The 9,143-nt window shown below is 44.1% G+C and overlaps 1 protein-coding gene across 13 annotated transcripts in view; it reads left to right on the plus strand.

The window, feature by feature from the left end:
• The first annotated feature begins 772 nt into the window (after positions 1-772).
• The window catches only part of epb41l2 (erythrocyte membrane protein band 4.1 like 2), a 45,781-nt gene continuing 37,410 nt past the window's right edge, over positions 773-9,143 (plus strand). For 5 of the 13 annotated variants that reach the window (XM_031866081.1, XM_031866088.1, XM_031866083.1 and 2 more), the window contains exon 1: positions 3,218-3,370. The gene's annotated coding sequence lies outside the window, so the exon portion shown is untranslated. Of the gene's footprint in view, positions 1,934-3,217; positions 3,371-9,143 lie in introns of those variants that run through there. The other 8 variants (XM_031866089.1, XM_031866091.1, XM_031866090.1 and 5 more) reach the window with 4 other exon arrangements.

Raw genomic sequence — 9,143 nt, forward strand, 5'->3', positions numbered from 1 at the left:
AGATCATGTTTGCATACTTTAATGTTTAAAAAAAACATATTTATTCTTATACCGTCTGTCTGAATATACCTGTTTTTACCCTCTGTCTGAAACGCTCCGTTTTAGCGTCTGTCTCTTTAAGAGCCTCCTCCTGAAAAATTCCTGCACACGAGCGCTATAAAATTGAGTTTTTCATGAAAATACATGCCATGCAAAGGACATTCTCAAGTTTGGTATCCAAACTAGAGAAACGTAACTTTATAATCTTCAATTATTCAACCAAAGTCTCTTTGATCTCGTGTCACAAAGCTCAGACTGATTATGAATTACTATTTATATTCCCTTTGTGAATGATTCAGCTCCCACGTTTCTAAAAACCAGAGTACAGGTTTGAAGGATTTGGCTGTTCTCAGGTAGAAACAGCCAAATCAAGGTAGAAGAATGACCGCGCAATATCTGCCCGTTCCATCTGTGCACAGACTTGGCTCGATAGTTGGTGCAGTGGGCAATGTTTTGCTGTCCAGATGGCTATGTCGCGGTAATTCCCCCTCAGAAGGGCTCGCCACTAATCCTCTGGAGAATCTGCACTGGCTTGATCTCATGCCTGCACGAGAAAACCGCACAGCCGGCCCTGCTGTATAGCTCCCTGGCTGTAGGACGCTGCCTATCTGACAGCCAAGCCTGTTACGCCTATCGACACTGTTGGTCAATCTGTTTGGTTGACGGCGAGGGTTTTAAATCAGCTCCACTCTGAGAGACCAGGTGTTCAGCGTGAGGCAAAGAGGCAACTGTTGTGTGTGCTGAAGGGTTTCTGTTGGGGCGACACAGGAGGTGGAGAGACATAGCTGAGAAGAAAGAGAGAGAGAGAGAGAGAGAGAGAGTAGCAGAGATCTTAGATAAGTCTGATTAGGTCAAGACTTAATCTCAGTGTGGGAACTATTTCTGCAATATGGGACTTTTGATCAGGTACACCTTTCTGACTTTCTTTACTTATTTTTCGTACAACGTAGACATCTGGAACAGCATGCAGTAGCTCTGTGGTGGCCTTATATTTCTGGCTTTTGTGTCTTCATTGTGACCTTATTGGTGTTTTAAATGTTACAGCTTGTGACTGCGGTAAAATAAAGTGCAAGACGACCAAGATGATGAAGTCAGTGCTCTACAATTAAATCTACGTGGTTGTGTGAAGTCACACTGATATAATCGGTCCGTTATCACTTATGTAGCAGATTTTACATTTTAATTTGAGTCTTCTTGGTTCTCTTTAGAAACTGCCCTCACGTGTTTCACTGTTGATGAAGTGATGCAAGCCTCCAGGCAGCCGGTGTTGGTTTTATCATGAAACTGACTGATGAAGGTCAAGCTGTTCTGTTGTGCTTCCTCCTCAGAAGGTTGCAATTCAATTTAAGGACTTGTGAGGCCGAAAGGGTCGATGGCTTCAGGGACAGATGGAGGAGACCTTAATTCAATCAGCCCTGTGTTATTTGTGTGATTAAATCCACCAGTGTGGGTGTGTTTCCTTTCACCCTCCTAACATGTGGATCTTGCGTCAATAACGTTAGACTGATACCTGGCTGTTTGTTGTCACGCCACAGAGGAGATGTGCTGCGTGTTTCTTTTCTTTCTTTTCTTCTCATGGCTGGTATGGATGCTCAGACTCACAGGTAGACGGGAGTCAGATGCGTCACTTCATGCCTCATTCTCTTAAGAATGTAGGGATCATGTAACTGCAGCCAAACGGTTTGATCTCTGTAATGTAATTGGGGGAAATTATATCAAAACCCGTCATTCGGTTTGCAACTGTAGCGGATGCCGCTCATAAAATAAACATTTAAATGTGTTCAGGGTTCAAATAAACGTCTGATATTCTGTTTTCCTCTGTGTGTTTGTGTGTGTGCGCTCGCTCCATTGGCCGGCTGTGCTTCTCTGCTGGATCCATGCTGCTCTACTAATGGTGAGTCCACTGAAACATACGCTACCTGCTGCACAATGTGATTCTTTCAGCTTACAATCAAATTTTCTGTTGCCAGTTTTTGTCTCAAAAGATTTTAATGAGTAAGTATTATTAGTATTTCACTCACTCTCTCCTATAGTTATATATATTAGTCTATAGATGATGTTCCTATGCGGTTGTTTACTCCACCGCTTTTATAGATGTCAAATCTCCACGCTGCTTTACACTATAAGCCAATTACTTGAGCTAATCTGGGTGGGGGTGTTGGTATACAGTATGTAAGAGGCGTGTGTGTGTGTGTGTGTGTGTGTGTGTGCGCAGTGGCAGAAGCCATGCCGTATGTTATGCAATGACAAGTGTGTCCTTTGCGTGTGAGTAAGAATGAGTTCAGAAGAGAAAGAATAAGTGTGGAGCAGGTAATTAACATAGTCAGGTAATGTGCCCATCGTCAAGTGTGCATTTAAAGAGATCAGTGCTCCAAACTTAAAATGTCTCCGCACTGTGTGACTTACAGAACACCGATTTCCAAAGGTAGCTACATCAAGGGGTCACGGCTGACAAACCGACCATAAATATTCATGTCACTGCACTGCAGTGTTTCTCAAATGCTGGCTTGGCACCACGTTGGAATTAAACTGTTTGTGTTGTATATTAATCGGCAATGTGTCTCACGTGAACGGTGTGAGAGGAATTGTAAGTTCTGAACTGGCTGAGAAAATATCGTTAGCAAAGTCAAAGCAGACAAAAACGAACAAACAAAGAAAAAAAAAACAGATGAGCTTAATCAACCTCTATTAATACTAAATGCAAGTAAAATATGAATGAAAAAAATAAATATATATTTAAAAAGTAGCCTGCAAACAGGAGACCAAAGACACCTGGGAATTCTGTTAAAACATCATTTTGGATTTATTCTGGCAAGAAATCAATTAAAGGACACTGATTTAAAAAACTAAATGATAATAAAAAAATGTAACCTGCTCTTCAGATCACCAATTTGCTGTTAAAATTCCAGACTAAACGTGAGTAAACTAAATAAAACAGTAAACTACAGCCTCACCACATTGCAGTGATGCCATACGTCCTCTAGGGGGAGCTACCTCGCCAACATAGCACTGCCACATCTGCCTCCAACGTCCCTCCGACGTGTATGGACAGCGCGGGCGACCAATCACATCTCAGGATATAATACAGTGTCCCCTCTGAGCCAATGAGCGAGCGCTAAAGGATGTTTTTAACTGTATGGGGGGCGGGTCTTACGGATGATGGACACGTCTGCTTTTGAGCCCTGGCCAGATTTCCCGTGTGTGGACTGTAGTGGGAGATTTTTTTGGAGGTTGAGATAGTGGGACGTACGTTATTTTTTGGAGGAGAACGGAGTGAGAGGCCACGTTTGGAAAAGTTCCCCCAACACGCATCGTTGAAAATCACAAACAGGTAACGTTTGATGTTTTTTACCACGTTTTAAATCACGTGGTTTATATATTAGCGACTGCTTCAATGCTTTTCGGGATATTTAGCGTTTTCTAATGTCTATTTTGTTGCAGTAACGTTAAATATGTCGGTGCTCAACCTGCACGAACAACCACGGTGATTTTTTTTCGGAAATGGTCACGTTTGCCAATGAAATCCGTTATCTGGACTCGCAGTCATACCTTGAATGCAGCGTTATTGTAGCGTTACCGCTCTTCATGGCGGTTATCATCACCTAAACTACTCTCACGTCTGTGGTTCATGTGGTTTGCATCACAGCTTCAATGGAGACGCTTAGCTCAAGTTAAACCAGCGTGAACATGTTTTTAAAAGGTCGGTTTGTTCGAGTTGCTGGTGGTGGTTGCATTTCCTGGTGTAAATTCTAATCACGCAAACGTAATCGTTGCGTTTAAAGACTTCTTCAAACGTCCGTCATTTTCATTTTAAGCAGTTTTTTGGATCGTTGTTGATGTGTGTGTGTGTGTGTGTGTCCCGTCCCCATGCAGCAACACTGGAACACGCTCGTTTTTTCACTGATATCAAAGGGTTTTGGTTTCATGCACAGTGTTCATTCTGAGACGTGTGGTTACTGCATTGGGGTTGGTCCCAGTTGTGACTGGCAACCGAGATATTCAGAGCATGAAGGGTTAACCGTATTTGTGGAATAGCATTATCAAATAGCAATTAGTCTGAAATGTATCTTACTGATAATTGAAAGCTTGAGGACACAATACCAAGAGTCAAAGATGATAATGGTTAAAATAGCTTTTTTAAGTTGCAGTTAGCCAATATTTGACCTGTTTTGACCATGTAACTAGCAGATTACGTTAACCATACCATGCATGGCATATTTCTGCTGTCAATGATTGATTTAAATGGCTCTAAAATGTAGACTTTGTTTCAGTTTTGGTGGGCCTGCCTTTGACTGCACCACCGTTTCTGTTTAAACGTGTCTTACTTTCTCACTACTATTTGTCCACCGACAACATGTGTGTGTATTTCCCAGGCAGAGTCACACTTTGTTTAACAGATGGCAAAGGTTCAACTAGTTCCCAGGCAGACAGACAGTCCAACTGACTGACAGACACACTGGACTGAGCTGAGATTGTGCTGACATGTAAAAAAAAAAAAAAGTCAGTGTCACTTGGCAAACGTATCTGTCACATCAACCTAATTCAATTTTGATGAATTAAATCGATGTCCGCATGGTGCCACAGTCGGACTCAAGGCCGTTTGCTACTCCTCAAGCTACTCCTGTTATATATTTCTCTCCTTTTGAACAAACATACGCAACTCTATCAATAACTATCTGATAGGAGCCTTGTGCAGTTCGATGGTGGATGTGTGCTGCAGCACAGGCACACTGATATTAGCGCAATGCTGCTAACAATCACCCTTTAATCCGTCTCCACGTGTCTTCATATACGTGTGTGTGTGTGTGTGTGTGTGTGCCACTCATCACTTTAATCAGCACAACTCGGCTCCGGTGCCTGCGGCCTTCTTGTCTCTTGTCCTCTGAGGGAAAGGAAGGTAGGTTAGAGAGAAATGGAGGACGTCCGGGTAGGCGCAATGTCATGGACTTTATTGGTGTATGTGGGACTCCAGAGATAGGAAATACATCTTTTCATGCTTTTATTGTATGTATCCATGAATAATGAGCACAACGCGATCACCAAGTCACATGTTTCCTAGAAAACACACAAGTATGCTGAGAACCCTACACCCTGTTTGACTTTGCATAACTCTTCATTCTAAAGCGATGGATGTAAACTGGACAGCAGGGGATGGTCCATACACATGACCTTTGTTTTCCACGTGAACCCATCTCTATGTTAGTTTAAAATACGATGACAAGACTGTAATCTTTCTGCTCGATGCCACCTAAAGCTCTCTGAGAGCAGAGTGGAAACCCCGTGGAACTGAGCAAGTTACGTAACAGTCATCATCATCATCATCATCATCATCCATCACGCCACACGGCCAGCCAGCTCCAGTACGTTCATGAGAGAACGGGTCTCCTCTCACATCATTGAAATTACTTTTAAACAGACTTCCTAGGATTTTTATCCATGTATTCCTTTGTCGTTACAAATATGTTCCCACCGATTTGAGAGTGGAGACAAATAATCATATGCAGTCCAACAACAGCAGAAACTAAGGACCCAAAACTGCCCATAGTGTTGATTTAACACACCTCTCTGTCTCTTAACAGCAGTTGAACGTCACATGCTTCACAACGGTATCACTTTCAGCAGCGCTATTGTGTGTGTGTGTGTGTGTGTGTGTGTGTGTGATTTTTGTATTGTGTTACAGGTTATTTAGCAGAGCACAACATGTGGGTGAAAAACTCGCCTCAGTAAAGGTTAAAGCTTTCATGATAGAAAGACGCATGGAATACAGAATTTGCGTTGGAACATTGTCTGCTCCATATAGTGTGAGCGGGAAGAAGCGTTGGTTTGGTGAGCCACAAGGGAAATCCACAAGTCGTCCGTCAGGCCCCCCCCCCCCCCCTGTGTGTGTGTGTACGTACAGTTTATCTGTAATCATCAGTGCCATGTTCATTCTCAGACTCTCAGGATGCGCAGAACAGTGGCGGCTCTGTGGAACCCACTAATGAGAGGCCTTAATTGGTTGTTCTGGTGGGAGAATCTGCTCATTAAATGTAGCTGGAACTGACTCCCTGTTCGCCAGAATGAGTGCACGATTTCCTCCTCTCAATATTGCCGTCGTCGTATCATGCCAACCCATACGTTCCCAGCCATTTGAGGATCTGTGTGTTTTTATAAAATTATGTTTTTTGGATGTGTTTTTTGTGTTTCTTCCCAATTCCCGAGCGCTAGAGATTGATAAAATCTTGAACAACAAAGAAGTCCATGTAGCAGTAGTGATACTTTACAGCTGAAGACAGGTGTATTGATAATCAAGAATGATCTCCTGTAGGTGTCTACACTAAAAGACTAGTTTGTCACTGTCTTTAGGAGATAGTAAAACTGACTCAGGCTTCTGTTATTTTCATATTCTATAACTTCTCAGCAGTTTTTTTTAATGTATTTTCACTGATGCGTTAGTTAAAGGAAAACACAACGAATGCTTGTGTGCAGTACTGCATTTGTAAGAGTCGGACACGAGAGGAGAAAGAGAGACTGAGTGAGGGCGACAGAGAGAGAGAGAGAGATATTGCTTAACCATTCGGAAAGGCTATGGGAACATCCGTGTGTGTGTGTGTGTGTGTGTGTTTCCATGCTGACCCTGTCGGTTCAACAGGAGCACAACACGTCGCATCACGTCAGGCACACACAGATCGCCTAACTGTGTGTGTTTTTTAGAAAAGCCGATATTTTAGAAAACTTAATTGTCCCGTAAACTGTCCCGCTTGTTTCTTCCTGAATATGTCCAGTTGGTTACACTGTTCATCCTGTCTTTTTTTGCCTTCTAGTATATCAAAGTGTTTTTATACCAAATCAAAGCCTTCATCTCCCCCACGATAGCATCGGGTCAGTCCCGACCATTGCTAAAGGTGTACATATTGTACAGTGCAGCAGTCGGCCGTGACCGGCGGCTATTAGCCTCCAGCTCTCAAGAGCTGCTCGGCCAGCGGGCGCCACAGGACTCGCATTCACGCAGAGAAGATCAGAGGGGCACGGATGAATGGAAACTGTAATGCAATGTTCAGCTTATTACAGCCACGGAGACAGTGAGGGAAGGAGGGAGAGGGTGAGGTCGGGAGAGTGAAGGGGGGAGGGAATAAAGATGTAGAGGACGTGTGTGATGGAGGGGACAGAAAGGGAGTGGGAGGTTCCTCTGGGTAAGAGGGGTCAGCTAAATGCCCCAAAATGTAAATGTCAAGTACTGTTGACTTTAACTTGTGCATCAGCGTTAACTTAATTGCACTGAACAAAAAAAAGCCTGTTTGTGGAGATTAGCATAGTCAGATATTTTTTTTGTTCAACAAGAGGCTTTTAGAGCAGATTTAGAAAAACACTTGTGTTGAAAGGCAACATTTGACATCAGCGGGGGATAAAGAGAGGGCAGACTGCAAGTGTCCAGCTCTGAAAGAGGCGATAGAATAAAAAAAGAGAGAGAGAGACAGCGTGGGCCCGTGGATTTGGCAGGGGGCCAAGCGTAGTTAAAAACAGATTAATCAGCATCGGAGGGTCACATTCTCCCAGAGAGAGGCTGAGCATGGCAGGACGGGGCGCAGCCTTCATCTTTTAAAAAAGCCACATCTTAGGGAGCAACAGAGGTTCACATCAGCAGAATAAAGGATAATATTGTCCTATAAATACTCATATCTGATCTCGGTGTTTGGCGATAAAGGTTGGTAAATACCGAGATGAGATGGTCAGTTTTTCATCAAAACCTACCGTGACTGAAGGATTCATTCAGCTGCTTTGTGTGTTGGCTATTCATTCCTTTGTTTCGGGTCGCAGTGAAAGTCAGCAACGTGGGGAGCAGCGAGGAGGTGGGACAGCAGGCCAGAGCGATGAAGAGGAAGGGAGAGGAGAGGAGGCAAGAGGGGTTGAGAGGGACCAGCGAAGTGAACCTCGTTAGTAGCCTTTGAGAAGCTCTGAAGTCTGTGAAACATCTTGGAAAGAGTGTAAAGAAGAAGCCAGTGAAATGTGTGTCAATAGTCAGTGTTTCCCACAGGTCTTAACCTCGTACCTGTTAAGTTAGAGGAGATCGTTGAACTAACGAGGAGTGGGTGGGGTCTTGTTTGAAACGTTCAGAGAGGGCGAGAATCAAAAACACCATTCTATGGATGTTTTGCACTCTTGTCACTTCCTGTTTTTATGTTGACAGTAATGAGAGAGACACAGATGCTATGTGCGGCTAAAATGAGAATTGACGATAAAGGGGGAGCTAAACCGGTTTGAAGTCGTCGTCTCCCCCCCCCCCCCCCCCCCCCTTTTTTTTTTTTTTTTTTTTTTGCCACACTTCCCGTTTCCTGGTTAGGGGTCAGAGGTCACTGGTCTGCGATTAGCTGATACGAAGGGCCGCCTAAAATAATCTGTCTGGTCATGTTGTTGACGTATTGAGAAGAGCCGGGTCGCTGCAATATAGTTCACATAAGTGTGTGTGTGTGTGTGTGTGTGTGTGTGTGTGTGTGTGTGCGTGCGCGTGCGCGTGTGTCCGTCCGTGTCCGGACTGTAGAACAGACGCGTAATCGAGAAAACAGGGTGATATTCTGAAAATGAGGCCATCTTACTGCGTCCACAAGGGGAATGTCTTCTTTTAGATTCAGGGGTTAAGGTTAATAGTTTAGTTAAATGTGTGTGTGTCTGTGTGTGTGTCTGTGTGTGTCTGTGCCAGCGGAGGAAGATGTTATTCCCCTCGACTCTCGACTCTCCTCACCAGGCCGCTGTGATAATGAGCCTCCAATGCCCCATGAAGTCATTTGTTTTGCCAAGGCACCTGTTGTCGCCAGCCTCTATGGGATGTGGGTTGCCATAGCAACACCACACCCAATGCGAGAGAGAGAGAGAGAGCGAGAGACACACAACGTAGGGCAGTGCTCTATCACCACAAGTTAACTCGCTCTCTCTTTCTCTCTCCTCCCATCTAATGCCTGCTTTCCTCCTCTTTTCTTTCCCGTCTATTTCACTCCCTCTCTCTCTCTCACACACACACACACACACACACACACACACACACACACACACACACACAGCAAACTGTATCTCATCTCATGTGCACTCGTGTGACCCACCCATACTTTAGCTCTTTGTCTCTCTCTCTC

This window comes from Anarrhichthys ocellatus, unplaced genomic scaffold (genome assembly GCF_004355925.1).
Source record: "Anarrhichthys ocellatus isolate YVR2014 unplaced genomic scaffold, GSC_Weel_1.0 scaffold34, whole genome shotgun sequence".
Taxonomy (NCBI): Eukaryota; Metazoa; Chordata; class Actinopteri; order Perciformes; family Anarhichadidae; genus Anarrhichthys; species Anarrhichthys ocellatus.